Source organism: Aotus nancymaae, unplaced genomic scaffold (genome assembly GCF_030222135.1).
Source record: "Aotus nancymaae isolate 86718 unplaced genomic scaffold, 86718_ANA_hifiasm-v0.15.2.pri h1tg000006l, whole genome shotgun sequence".
NCBI lineage: Eukaryota > Metazoa > Chordata > Mammalia > Primates > Aotidae > Aotus > Aotus nancymaae.
Window position 1 is genome coordinate 37,564,069 of NW_026988417.1, and position 15,317 is coordinate 37,579,385.

Genomic DNA, 15,317 nt, shown 5'->3' on the forward strand with positions numbered 1-15,317 from the left:
AGAATAAAGGTTCTCTTGAACTTCAGCTACCCTCAACTCCAAGCTGGCTAGACCCGAGGACAAATACCCAGGACCCTGATTCCAGGAGAGATTTCTGCATGGGATCCAGTTGCTGCCTTGCAAGAGGGCATTTGCCTTTGAGGGAGGTGGGGGCAGGGGTATCAAGTTCTGGGGGAGAAGACAGGAAGTTTGCCAGTGCTACCCAGAGAGGAAAAAAACTGCGGAGGAATCAATAAAGTTGACAATAGCAGGAGATTTCCCTTTTCCCCTGGAGTCCTGGCCTGCATGAATAGGTGGAATCAGAACAGCTAAGATTCAGTGAGTCCTTCCTGCACAGGCCATGCAATGCACTTGGGACCACATGCATTCATTCATTGAATGCGTTCAACAACCCTATGGCATGCGTTTTATTATTTTCAGTTTGCAGGTGAGAAAATCATGGTACAAAGAAAGTAAATCACCTGCCCAGGGGCTGCTCAGCCCCCAGGAGGCAGAACCAGAGTCTGAACCCAAGCGATCTTCTATGGCCCTTCCCTGCCAGCTGGCAGTGGGGTATTTCTATGGTCCCTCTCACTTAATTTTGAATCTGATGGCGTATGCCAAAGTATATACAGAAAGGGCATCACTTTGGAGGGTATGTGTGGCTACTATAACAAAATTTTATAAACTGGGTGTCTTATAAACAACAGAAATTCACATCTCACAGTTCTGGAGGCTGGAAATCCAAGATCAAGGCACAGGCAGAGCTGGCATCTGGTGAGGTTCTGCCCTTTGGTTCATAGATGGTGCCTTCTCACCATGTCCTCCCCAAGTGGAAGGGGTGGAGCTCTCTTTTGGGCATCATTGATAAGACACTGCTCCCATTCAGGAGGCCTCTGCCTTCATGACCTGATCGCCTCCCAAAGACCCAGCTTCTAATACATCACCTTAGGGGGTAGGATTTCAACATCTGGATTTTAGGGAGACACAAACATTCAGACCATAGCAGAGGGGCTGAGAGACACCTGAAGCCTGCTAGGGCTCCTGAGAGCAGCTGATAAATGCATAGGATTTTGAAGAAACTTTTAAAGTCTCAGGGCAATCAACTTTGTTCCTGCTCTGAGTCTGAGAGGCCCCCATTAAAAGTTAGCCCCTCACTCGGTCTTTTTTTTTTAATTCTGAGACAGGGTTTCACTCTGTAGCCCAGGCTAGAGTGCAGTGGCGCAATCACAGCTCACTGCAGCCTCACCTCCCAGACTCAAGCAATCCTCCCACCTCAGCCTCCTGAGGACTACAGCCACCATACTTGGCTAATTTTTGTATTTTTTGTAGTGACAGGGTTTTTCCATGTTGCCCAGGCTGGTCTGGAACTCCTGGGTTCAAGCAGTCCACTCGCATTGGCTTCCCAAAGTGCTGGGATTACAGGCCTGAGCCCCTCACTCAGTCTTTATTGCAGAGCTTAAAAGGGTGGAAGGAGCCTTCACAGAGCTGTTCTCCTCCTCCCACTACCATGAGAGGTACAAATTCTACCAAACCTTGTCTCCTGGCGTCTCTGCCTCGGGTGCAGGTTGAGATTTGGTCTTCAGGGAGTCTTCCTCTGAGCTAATTTCTTGCAAAGGACGTGACAAAGGTCACTAGAGAGAAAACACCTCAGCACGCTTTCCAAATGGCTCATGCGGTGAGTTCAGCACCGGCCCCATCACCGCGCAGACCAGATGAGAGGACTCATGCATAGGAGGCCACCCCACGAGCAGGGCTATTTTAATAGAATGTCTTCGGGGTGTGGTGAGAAACACCCCGGCCTGGGAGTGTTTGTGGTTCATCTGGACTCAGGCAGCGCTATTATAAGATTGTGGCCTATACGGGCTTCCTGGGTTTCTGCTCATCGGTGCCCATTGCAGGTCCTGAAAGAACGGTACTGGATCATTCCCTTGGTTATGTCCACGTACGAGATCATTCCTTTGTTTAGTACACTGCAAATACTTCAAGAATGCTACAGACAGTTTTAAGATCAGAGCCTTTCCCACAAAAGGTCAGGAGTTCCAGTTCTCAATAAGCGGAGGTATCTGTGGTTAAAGAGCAAGCCCAGAAAATGTGGGCTCTGGGCGCCCCCTGCTGGAGAGAGAGGCCCAAGCACGTGGGGCTTCTAGGGCTGGGGTCCTCTGAGGGTTCTTCCAGCATCTCCTCGCAGCTCAGAGGGCTCTTCTTCCCGTCCTTCCAGGACTGCCTTGCATGAGAGCAGAGCTGCTAAGGGTAATGTGGCTTAGTCTTCAAGAAGGTGGACTCTAGAGCCAGATTGCTAGGGCTCAAATCCTGCCCCTGCCACTGCTGTGTAACTTTCGGCAGATCATTAAACCTCTCTGTGCCCCACCGTCCTATCTGTAAAGTAGGGATGATCGTATTAGAGCCTACCTCACAGAGTACTTATGAGACATAAACGAGATGACATCTCAAACACTGAGGCACAAATGAGGCAACATGGCAAAACACTTAAAATAGTGTCTGGCACAGAGGGAGACACTATGTGTTAATTACATATTGATTATTGCTATTATTAATATGATAATCATTCTCTTAGTTATTAATAAAACCTAAGAGAAAGCTTTTCTCTTCTCTCTCAGCCCTAAGGGTCACTCATGGGCATCAGATTCTAGGCTCGAGTCATCGCACTAGGCCCATAGCCACTTGTTATTCTAGATACTAAGAGAAGGGAAGAAACTGCTAACACTATTCCAATAAAAGCATCTTCTGACCGGGCGCGGTGGCTCAGGCCTGTAATCCCAGCACTTTGGGAGGCCAAGGCCGGGGGATCAAGAGGTCAGGAGATGGAGACCATCCTGGCCAACATGGTGAAACCCTATCTCGACTAAAAATGCAAAAATTAGCTAGGCATGGTGATGTGTGCCTGTAGTCCCAGATGCTGGGGCAGGAGAATCGCTTGAACCTGGGAGGCGGAGGTTGCAGTGAGCCGAGATAGCACCATTGCACTCCAGCCTGGCAGAGTGCAGTGATAGAGCTAGACTCCATCTCAAAAAAAAAAAATCTTTCTCAAAGAAAAAAGGTAGGCCAAGTCCAGTGGCCATGTCTGTAATCCTGGCACTTTGGGAGGCTAAGGTGGGAGATCACTTGAGGCCAGAAGTTTGAGACCAGCCTGAGCAACCTAGCAAGACACCTTCTGCAAAAAAAAAAAAAAATTAAAAATTGACACATGCCTGTGGTTCCAGCTACTTGGGAGGCTGAGGTGTGAAGATCACTTGAACTCACGAGTTTGCAGCTACAAACTGTGATTGCGCCACGTCACTGCAGCTTGGGCAACAGAGCGAAACGCTGTCAATAATGTTTCAATAAATAAATAAATAAATTTTAATTAAAAAGAAAAGAAAAAAAGGTAGAATAACTTTCCTACCAGCCAGGCACTTCCAAAGCTTGTTGGCCCTGTTGGTTGTCTCAGAGCAAAATAATCTATAGACTGCCTTTTGTTTTTGCTTTTGGGAAAATTTAATAAAGTTTGGTTTCTGAAGTGGCAACATGTAACCTCAATTTAACAATTCTTTTTCTTGAAAATTCAGAGATTATACATATGTCTATACACATGTATGCATATATCGTATGTATATACACACATGTGTATTTCTGCAAATGTATATACATCTATATTGCATTTTAGACATTTGGCATATGCTTACAAAGATACATAAACATATATATAGTGAGCATGTTTAAGACTATATAGGCCAGGCACAGTGGCTCACACTTGTAACCTCACACTTTGGAAGGCCGAGGCAGGTAAATCACTTAAGATCAGGAGTTTGAGACCAGCCTGGCCAACATGGTGAAACACCATCTCTAATAAAAATACAAAAAAATTAGCTGGACATAATGGCATGCACCTGCAGTCCCAGGTATTTGGGAGGCTGAGGCACAAGAACTGCCTGAATCTGGGAGGCAGAGGTTATAGTGAGCTGAGATCACACTACTGCACTCTAGCCGGAGCAACAGAGTGAGACTGTCTGAAAGACAACAACGATGACGAAAGACTATAAATACACACACATACAGAATATCTTATAGATGTTTATGCCCTTTGAGTGGAACACTGGTGGTTGTGGCGAGGAAGGCACACATGAAACAGGTATCAATAGCCATAGGGTTCCCCAGGGGACAATATTCTCAAGAAATTTGGAATGTCAGCAGGGCACAGTTTAGAAAGATGATGGTGGTGGTGGTGGTGGTAGTGGTGTTGATGATAGTGATGGTGGTAGTAGTGATGATGGTGGTGGTGGTGATGGTGGTGATGATGGTGGAGGTGGTGATGATGGTAGAGGTGGTGATGGTGATTGTGGTGGAGGCAGTGGTGGTGATGTTGGTGGAGGTTTTGGTGGTGATGGTGGTTGAGGTGGTGATGGTGCTGATGATGGTGGAGGTGGTGATGGTGATTGTGGTGGAGGCAGTGGTGGTGATGTTGGTGGAGGTTTTGGTGGTGATGGTGGTTGAGGTGGTGATGGTGGTGATGATGGTGGAGGTGGTGGTGGTGATGGTGGGGGAAGTGGTGATGGTGGTAGAGGTGGTGATGGTGATGGTCGTGGAGGTGGTGATGCTCATCATGGCAGTGGTGGCAGTAGTGGTAGAGGTGACGGTGGTAGTGGTTGTGGTGGTAGAGGTGGTGGTGGTGATGGTGATGGTGGAGGTGGTAATGGTGGTGATGGTGATGGTGGTAGAGGTGGTGGTGGTGGTGGTGATGGTGGTAGAGGTGGAGGTGATGGTGGTGGTGGTGATGGTGATAGTGATGGCGGTAGAGGTGGTGGCAGAGGTTGTGGTGGTGATGGTAGTGGAGGTGGTGGTGATGGTGGTGATGGTAGTGGAGGTGGTGGTGGTGATGGTGGTGATGGTAGTGGAGGTGGTGGTGGTGATGGTGGTGATGGTAGTGGAGGTGGTGGTGGTGATGGTGGTGATGGTAGTGGAGGTGGTGGTGGTGATGGTGGAGGAGGTGGTGGTGATGGTGGAGGAGGTGGTGGTGGTGATGGTGGTGATGGTGGTGATGGTAGTGGAGATGGTGGTGGTGATGGTAGTGGAGATGGTGGTGGTGATGGTGGTGGAGGTGGTGGTGGTTGTGGTGATGGTGGTGGAGGTGGAGGTGATGGTGGTGGTGATGGTGATGGTGGTGGAGGTGGTGATGGTGATGGTGATGGTGGAGGTGGTGGTGATGGTGATGGTGGTGGATGTGGTGGCGGTGATGGTGGTAGAGGTGGTGGTGGTGATGGAGGTGGAGGTGATGGTGATGGAGGTGGTGGCGGTGATGGTGATGGAGGTGGTGATGGTGATGGTGGAGGTGGTGGTGGTGGTAGTGATGGTAGTAGAGGTGGTGGAGGTGGTGGTGGTGATGGTGATAGACATAGTAGTGGTGGTGGTATATCTACATGATGCAGCAGGCTAGTAGAAGATCTCAAAAAGTTAATTTCAAGAGTAGCTGGTGGTTGTGGTAGAACCAGCTTTGCCATTCTTTGCCAGGAAAAGCTTGTGCTTGGCATCACTACTTGTGGCACGCCTCTTCCGAGACCTGGACTACATGCCCTCTCTGAGCCTCCATAGCACTCTGTACCACTCACTCCTACCACAGTGTCTGTCACTCTCTTCCCTGATCTCTCAGTAGAATGGAAGCTTGATGAGAGTGAGGAGAGCTTTTCCTTTTCACTCCTCCATCTCCAGCCCTCAGCACATTGCCTGGCACAGAGTTGGCATGCTGTAAATATTTGTTGCATGGATGAATGGATAAGCAGACAGATGGACACATGCATGAATGAATAAACAAATGAATAAGTGAGTAAACGAATAAGAGAATCAGAGGGTGCAAGCCTGGAACCGGGAACTATCCCTACCTGAGGAGCTCCAGAGAGCAAGAGCAAGAGCTGGGGATTTACCGCCTGCTGGGGTTTGCCTCCTGGTAGAATGATGGATCAGTAGCAACGGCATTTTACCATAGCCCAAGGACATAAAGCTTCCCGAGTCAGGAAGCCTCTTTTCTGAGACTGAAGAACCTCCTAGCTGAGAAGATATTTCTCCAAGGCTGCCCTAGCCAGAGGGGAAGTCATTTTGGATGAAATGATGCTATGGTAGTTAAAGAACACAATGTTATCCACACCTACTCCCTGCAATGACGGCATCCATCTTCCTCTAGAGTTCAAAGCTTACTTTGGCCTTGCGAAGTAGGCATGAGTATTCTATAAAGTGGCTGGCTAGTAAGCAGCAGAGGCAGGATTCAGACGAGCTCTGTTGGCTCCAGTATTCCCTGTAGCTACTTGGGAAAGCAGCACTGATGAAAAAAGGAAGAAATTCTGTTGGCTAGAGTAACGCTCACTGCTGTAGCAAACTCTGAAATTTGTAATTGCTTCAACAATAGACGTGTATTTCTCTCTCACGTAAAGTCTCAAATGGGATTCCTGGTGAGCGATGGGCCTTCTCCAAGAAGAGATTCAGGATCCTGCGCTGCTTCCATCCTGAGGTCCCATCAACTTCAACCCGTGACTTCAAGCTGCCACGCCCATCTGCTTCAAGCTGGCAGCAGGGAAGAGCGTGAGGGAATGGGAGATTTTGTGGATCAGACGCAGAAGTGGCACACATCACTTCTAATCTCCCTTTGGCCGGAACTCAATTACATGGCCAGCGCTTACCAGCGATGTAACTTCAAGGTAGGCTGCAAAATACAGTGCAGCTCTGTGCCAGGAAAAAGGTGGCAGTGAGTTTGGTGAAGCTAGGCAGTCTCCACCACAACCCATACCCAACAATCGGGGCCAGCAGTGAGATTCCAGGACAGCAAAGGCCCAGCTCAGCCCTCCACTAGAGTACAGTAGCCCTGTAGGCAAGAAACTAAACTTTGAAGCTCTGTCTGGGGCTGCACATGTACCCAAAACCTTGTTTATTTTATCCCCTTCTTTGGGGAACTGTTCCTCTCGAACTTCAATAATGCCAATCTGAGTATCCCTAGACCCCTAGCTAGAAGTAAGCATATGGTTCAGGTTTCAGGGTCTGCATTCAGGGGTTGGTTTAGGGAAGGTCATGTGATCCAAGAAGAGCCTGTTGGCATGCTTCCCTAACCTATCAAGAAGGCTTTGCTCTTAATTGTCTGGTTACAGGGCTGCCAGAATGGAAGTGGGGAGTGGTCTGACATCAAGCCTGCACCTTCATTGGAGAAAGGCCAGAAGAAAGAAGACAGCCTGCAGAAAAGAGCAGAGAAAGAGAGAGAGAGAGAGAGAGAGAGAGAGAGAAATGACAGCGTTCAAGTCCCTGGATCTTTAAGACTAGTCTACTCCTCCTCTGCCTTTTTTTTTTTTTTTTGAGACAGAGTCTTGCTCTGTGCCCAGGCTGGAGTGCAGTGGCACAATCTCAGCTCACTGAAACCTCTGCCTTCTGAGTTCAAGCAATTCTTCTGCCTCACCCTCCTGAGCAGCTGGGATAACAGGTGCACACCACCATGCCAGGCTAATTTTTGTACTTTTAGTAGAAACAGGATTTCATCATGTTGGTCAGGCTGGCCTCGAACTCCTGACCTCAAGTGATCTTCCCACCTTGGCCTCCCAAAGTGCTGGGATTACTGGTGGGAGTGACCACACCTGGCCACCCCTGATATTTCTGTGGTTTGATTATATAACTCAATATATTCCCTCTTTGCTTAATCTAGTTCAAATTGAGTTTCTGTCACTTGCAATCCTAAGATTTATGAATTAACACATCCAACATGCCAGACACCAAGGCACCAATAGAGATTCTAGCAGGTAGATGGGCTTCAACAACAAATCCATCTCAACTCCCACAATGCTTTTGTCCAGTGTTAGCTCTGCTCATACGTATTCTCTCTCTCTCTTTCTCTCTCTCTCTCACAACACATACAAACCCTCTTGCACACTGGGTGTACCGCTAAAATGATCCATTGAAGTTCTAACTCCCAGTAACTCAGAATGTCACCTTCTTTGGAAAAAAGTCCATGACAGAGGTCCTCACGTTGAAATGAAGTCGTTATGGTGGACTTAATCTGGCATGACTTACGAAAGAGAGAAATTTAGACAGAAAGACACGCACACACAGAGGGAAGATGATGTGAAGAGACATCATGAGGGAAATGGACAATGCCACACGAAGATGAAGGCAGAGACTGGGATGACGTGTGTACAGGCAAGGAACACCAAAAATTGCCAACACATCACTGGAAGCTAGGGGAGAGGGCTGGAACAGACTCCCTCTCAGCCAACAGAAGGAAGGAACCAACCCTACTGACACCACGATCTCAGACTTCTAGGCCTCTGAACTTAAGACAATTAATGTTTACTTCTCACCCAATTTGTGGGTCTTCATTATGGCAGCCCTAAGAAACTAATACATACACTTAGTTTATTGTCAGATAACTGGGGGACTTTGCCAGCGCTATGGATTCTGGGAAGAAAAGCAGTAGCTATTTGTCTTTGTAAGCTCTCTGGAAAGATTGAGAAATTTCACTTCTCCTGTCATACTATATATGCACAGGTATGTGTATATGTATGTGTATGTATATAAACACTCTGTGTGGGAAAATGAATAGAGAAGATTAAGGCAGTCTAGCTTACAGATGGGGTGTGTGTGTGTGTGTGTGTTGGACATGGGGAAGAAGGTTTCCATAATTCTGGTAATACTAATTTCCATTTATTATTATCTGCTTTATGTCAGATATTATTCTTTGTAAATTATTTATTTTCTTTTTTCTTTTACAAGATCCTACAACCAGCATGTCAGATACTATTCTTGGACATAATAGAGACATGATTTCATTTAGTTCCAGTAAGAAAGAGTGTGTCTTGATTTGAAGTCAGTTCATACCTGAATTCGAATCTCAGTTCTGCTGTTCATTAGCTATCTGGCCTTAGATTACTTAACTTCCATGAGCTCTATTTTCTCTATGGAATAATAATTTCAATTCCATGGAATTTCAGTAAAATTAATGCAATAATATATGTAAATTGGATGGCCTATAGGAAGCCCCCTAATAAATGTATGACAGATAACATTCATCTTCAGAATCGCCCTCCATGACAGGCACTTATAATTCCCATTTCACAAATGAAGAAACCAAGTCCCACCCAGCTAGTAAGTGACAAAGAACTCAATTAGATGCAGATCTCCCCGGTAGTTCCAAAGCCAAGGTCTCTCTCCTACGCGATCCTCCTTGACAAGGAAAAGATGGAAAGGGCAATAATTTGTCAGTACAACACACTCATGTCGTAAGTGAATTTGAATTCTACATATTTGAAATTGTTTAATACAGAACATTTAAAAGGACTCATTTTGTACTCAAAATGAGAAATTGTGCCAATCCCCTAAATTAAAATAAAATCAAGAATTGCTTGATGTCAAAGCTGCTCAGACAAGTGAATTGTAAACTGTGCCACTTCAGTTCTAAAACAGAAATTCTCCTTCCATTTGCAGCTATCTCATAGACTATGCTGCTATTCACACCGCTCAGAAGCTCAAGTGATGCTGGTGACAATTGAAATGTTATTATAATTTAAAATACTTTGTTAATATCTTATGGCCATGTCATGTGAGCATTCATAATGTGATGGTGCAGAAAAGCCCAAGAAGCAGTGCATTTATTCTGCAGTTTAGATGTCATAAAAAGGCTCTGCAGAAGACCAGACAGCCATTATGATGTGATATGCTTGTAACTCGGCAGATTGATTCCTGCAAAATATAAGAGATCACGCTGAAGAAATGAAAAGCACCATTAAAAAGCAATTATGTACCAACTGGTGTAGATTTATGTGCACTGGAAATCTACTCTTCCATACTTTACATGTATTAATGTGGGAAAAATTGCTTTGAGTTACATAAGTTTTGAATAATGCAGTCTTCAGGAATGTATCCATTGTATAAAATAAACTCATCCTAAAGATATTATCATTTACTCCTAGGAACTAAAATACCCAATGCCTTTAGAAACTAAATTTCTCATGATAATTTATAAATTGATAGTTTGACTTATACATCAGTCTCTAAGGAGCTTATCATGAGTTACCTCTGGGGACACTGTGGAGAATCAATTATCCAGTTTGTAAGCCTAGGGCCTGCCTTTGTACTGTGGCAACTTAGCCTCTGGTATGCACGAGCATGTAGCACATCTGGGTGGACCTCAGTTTTCTCTTTCCATTTTGACCAACTTGGACAAGAGTCAAGGCTTTCTGAGAGGCAAGCAGATGTACAGTGGTATGCGATATACAGTTAGTAGCTACCACTTATTGGATTCTTTTTTTTGTATATCAGACATGATTCTAAGTACTTTATGGACATTATTTTATTTCATTGACCTAAAAATCTATGTGCATGAACAAATGAATAATTGAAGCCACAGGAATGTTGACTAACTTGTCCAGATTATTAATTAGGATGTGGCAGAGATGATTGTTCCAAAAGCTCCAATTTGCTTTTAAATATTTCCATACATACAGTTTGATGTCATGTGTATTGCTTTGATTAAGTCATAACCCAGCTGGTCAATTCTTTTTTTATTTTTTATGTTTAGAGACAGGGCCTCACTATGTTGCCCAGACTGGCCTGGAGCTCCTGGGTGACCCTTCTGCCTCAGCCTCACAAGTAGCTGGGATTACAGGCAAACGTCACTGTGCCAGGCCCAGGTGGTCAATTCTAAGCAAGAATTCTAACCCAGGTGGTCACGGGGCATTCTACTGTGCCCAGGCAGCAGCTGCTATACGTGCTTCAGTTATTTGTACCTTGATCAACAGCCACTGTGTAGCCAATCAGCAGAGAGAATGTCAGACACGGGTTTTTATTTCTGATCTTAATGACCTGTTAAATAGCATGATGGACTTTTAGAATAGGCTCTAATTGGGACATTTAAGGTATTTAAAATATGTGGCTTGGCTAAAGTATTTTAGAAATACTTGCACAGGTGGAACATAATGACCTTTGACTCCTGTAGTCTTCACTGTTGACGGTATAGCTCTGGGTTAAAGCCCTGACTCGTTCCATATAAAACCATGACTCAGCGGATCGCAGCTCACTCTCCACTCAGTGCCCACTGTCAAGGTAACAGCATCCTGTCTCTAGAGGTTCAGTGTGTCTGTTTTGGATGAACTTTCATTCAGTGTGGTAGATGAAGCACCTCAAGTGACGGAGAGTTGGGGCTTCTTTTAGCCTTAAAGAACCAGTTGCAGACATGGCTCTGGACTTGCTTGCTAATAAATGTTTGCTAAATAAACAAGCAAATAAGTAAGTAAATGTAGTGGAATTATAACCTGGAAGCATAATTGTGAGGAGGGGAGTCACCAATCCTCACTTACCTCACTCAACTCTCTTCTGAGACAATAGGAGAAACCAAGAGCTTTGTCTGACCAAAGTGACTCAGGTGAGTTTTAACATTGGTATTTAACCCAGAACTGTTTGTCTGTCTCCAGAAGCAGACAGATAGTCTGCTCTAGCCTTAACCTATATCTTAGAGCAAGAGCTATACTGAAAAAGAAAAAAGCATCATGGTTTCAACTACAGGGTCTCACACTGTTGTCCAGGCTGGAGTGCAGTGGTGCAAGCATGGCTCACTGCAGCCTTGACCTGCCAGGCTCAAGGGATCCTCCCATCTCAGCCTCTGAGTAGCTGTGACTACAGGTGCACGCCACCATGCCTGGCTAATTTTTTTGTATTTTATAGAGATGGGGTTTCACCATGTTGCTTAGGCTGGTCGTAAACTCTTGGGCTCAAGCCCACTTGGCTACATTTTCTTCTTTTTTTCTTTTTCTTTTTTTGAGATGGAGTCTTACTCTGTTGCCCAGGCTGGAGTGCAGTGGCACGATCTCCACTCACTGCAATCTCCACCCTCCATGTTCAAGTGATTCTCTTGCCTCAGCCTCCTAAGTGGCTGGGATTACAGGCGTACGCCATCATGCCTGGCTAATTTTTGTATATTTAGTAGAGGCAGGGTTTCACCATGTTGGCCAGGCTGGTCTCAAACTCCTGACCTCAAGTGATCTGCCTGCCTTGGCCTCCTAAAGTGCTGGGATTACAGGTGTGAGCCACTGCATCTGGCCTTTTTTTCATATTTTATAGAGATGGGGGTTTGTCATGTTGCTCAGCCTGGTCTCCAACTACCAGGCTCAAGCCTGCCTCATCTTCCCAATGTGCTGGGATTACAGGCATAAGCCACCATGCCTGGCAGCTTTCAAGTGTTGAAACAATGGGTAGGTCAAACAAAAGAGGAAAACCCAAAATTTTGGGAAATAATGGCTAGCAGACTCCAAATAGGACCATCACCCCATGATACTGATCTCTCTTGGAAACGACTGGCCTAGTTGAGAAGAGAAAAGACTGGTCAGCTCTCGGAGCTTTTCTGTCAGCCCCTATTGCACTCACCTATTTGGGTCAACAGGTTAAAGATGACCAATACCTTTAACTCATAGAAGTAGGCCAAACCCAGCTGAGATGTTATCAAAAGGAAGTTGGACCAGGCGTGAATTACAAAGCATGGGATAATTCTTGGGGATCGCTGTCATAGTTTGAAAACCAGAACATATATTCTCTTCAGGAAGCCATTGTGTTTGTCTGCAGAGAGGGACATGTGCTTCTCATGGCGGGCCTCACTTGCTGGGTGTTATGGTCCATCTCCCTGTCCTCTGCTCCTCGGCATCCAGGTTTAGTCCGGGTCTCGATACTGTCTGGCTTCTCATTTCTCCAGCCACATCTGGTGAACTGGATTGTAATGAGATTTTGGACAGAATTTCTTTACTTCTGGTTTGATGAGTAAGTTATGGATAAAGCAACCAAACTACCCCAAACTCTGCTTGACACTGGAGCATCTTAAATAGTCACCTAGACACAAATGCTGCCTTCCTCTACTGAGGTGATATTTTATGCTGATTTTGAAAGGAAGTCAACTTTCCATTTCCACAATAAACTCTTTGAATAAATAAACATGGTCACAATGTTTTATACTTTTTATATATGGCTGAATTCAAGTTACTCATGTTTAATTTAGGACATTTTCATGTATGTGGGATTGGCCTGTAATTTCCTTTCTTACAATGTTGTTGTCAGATTTTGGTACTAAGTGAATACTGACCTCTTAATAAACTTAAGAATTATTTCATCTTTTTCTATGCTCTGAAAGAGTTTGTGTAAAATTGGTTTTCTCTTTCTTTCTTTCTCTCTTTCTTTCATCTTTTTTTTTTTTTTTTTTTTTTTTTTGACAGGGTCTCACTCTGTCACCAAGGCTGGAGTGAAGGGGCAAGATCTTGGCTTGCTGCAACCTCTGCTTCCCAAGCTCAAGTGATCCTTCCACCTCAGCCTCCCATGTAGCTGGGACTATAGGAGCACGCCACCACTCCCAGCTAATATTTTTATTTTTGTAGAGATGGGGTTTCACCATGTTGTCCAGGCTGGTCTCAAATTCCTGGCTTCAAGCAATCTGCCTGCCTTGGCCTCTGTATTAGTCCGTTTTCACACTGCTGATAAAGGCATACCCAAGACTGGGCAATTTACAAAATAAAGAGGCTTAATTGGACTTACAGTTCCATGTGGCTGGGGAAGCCTCAGAATCATGGCAGAAGGCAAGGAGGAGCCGGTCATGTCTTACATGGATGGCAGCAGGCAAAGAGAAAGAGCCTGTGCAGGGAAACTCCTCTTTTTAAAATCATCAGATCTCATGAGACTTACTCACTATCATGAAAACAGCATGGTAAAGACTTGTCTCCATGATTCAGTTACCTCCCACGAGGTCCCTCCTACAACACGTGGGAATTCCAGATGAGATTTGGGTGCAGACACAGCCTAACCATATCAGCCTCCCAAAGTGCTGGAATTACAGGCAGCAGCCACCATTCAAGGCCTACAATTGGTACTATTTCTTACTTAAAGTCTTCATCAAATTCTCTGGTGAAGCCGTTGAGGCCTAGAGTTTCCTTTGTAGGAAGGATTAAACTACAGATTCAATTTTAAAATGTATTTATTAGACTAATGAGACTTCTAGTGTCCACTTTGACCCATTATTTTTCTTTTTTTCTTTCTTTCTTTTTTATTTTTTGGAAACAGAGTCTTGCTCTATTGCCAGGCTGGAATGATTTCAACTGACTACAACCTCCACCTCCTGGGTTCAAGTGATTCTCCTGCCTCAACCTCATGAGTAGCTGGGACTACAGGCATGTGCCAACATACCCAGCTAATTTTTGTATTTTTTAGTACAGACAGGATTTTACCATGTTGGCCAAGATGGTCTTGATCTCTTAACCTCATGATATGCCTGCCTCAGCCTCACAAAGTGCTGGGATTACAAGCATGAGCCACTGTGCCCAGCCGGCCAGTTATTCTTTTAAGAATTTGTCTGATTTATCTTAAAAAGTTTGGCTATATTATTACTTATAATACCACCTTGTGATCTATTAGCATGTAAGGTGACATATTTCCTTTTCCATTTCCAGTATTGGTGATTAGCCTTCTCTATTTTGTTTATGATCTCCCTCATCAAGGTCTTACTTTTCACTTTGCTGAATTGTACATTGTTTTCTAGTTCATTTGGCTTTTTAAAAAATCTTTGTTATTTTCTTCCTTCAATTATACCTTCTTTAAGTAAAATTTTCTGTTTGTTTTCTAATTCCTTCAGGTTTATTGATTTTTCAGCTTTCCTTTTTTTCTTTCTTTAATATATATATATTATTGTACTTTAGGTTCTGGGGTACATGTGCAGATCATGCAGGATTGTTGCATAGGTACATACACGGCAGTGTGGTTTGCTGCCTCCATTCCCCTGTCACCTGTATCTGGCATTTCTCCCCATGGTATCCTTCCCCAACCTCCCTATCCCCCGCTGTCCCTCCTTTATTCCCCCACAACAGACCCCAGTGTGTGATGCTCCCCTCCCTGTGTCCATGTGTTCTCATTGTTCAACACCAGCCTATGAGTGAGAACATGCAGTGTTTGATTTTCTGTTCTTGTGTCAGTTTGCTGAGAATGATGGTTTCCAGATTCATCCATGTCCCTACAAAGGACAAGAACTCATCATTTTTGATGGCTGCATAGTATTTTCCTTGTCCAGTCTATCATCGATGGGCAGTTGGGTTGGTTCCAGGTCTTTGCTATTGTAAACAGTGCCACAATGAACATATGTGTGCATGTGTCTTTATAATAGTATGATTTATAATCCTTTGGATATGTACCCAGTAATGGGATTGCTGGGTCAAATGGAATTTCTATTTCTAGGTCCTTGAGGAATTGCCACACTGTCTTCCACAATGGTTGAACTAATTTATACTCCCACCAACAGTATAAAAGTATTCCTGTTTCTCCACATCCTCTCCAGCATCTATTGTCTCCAG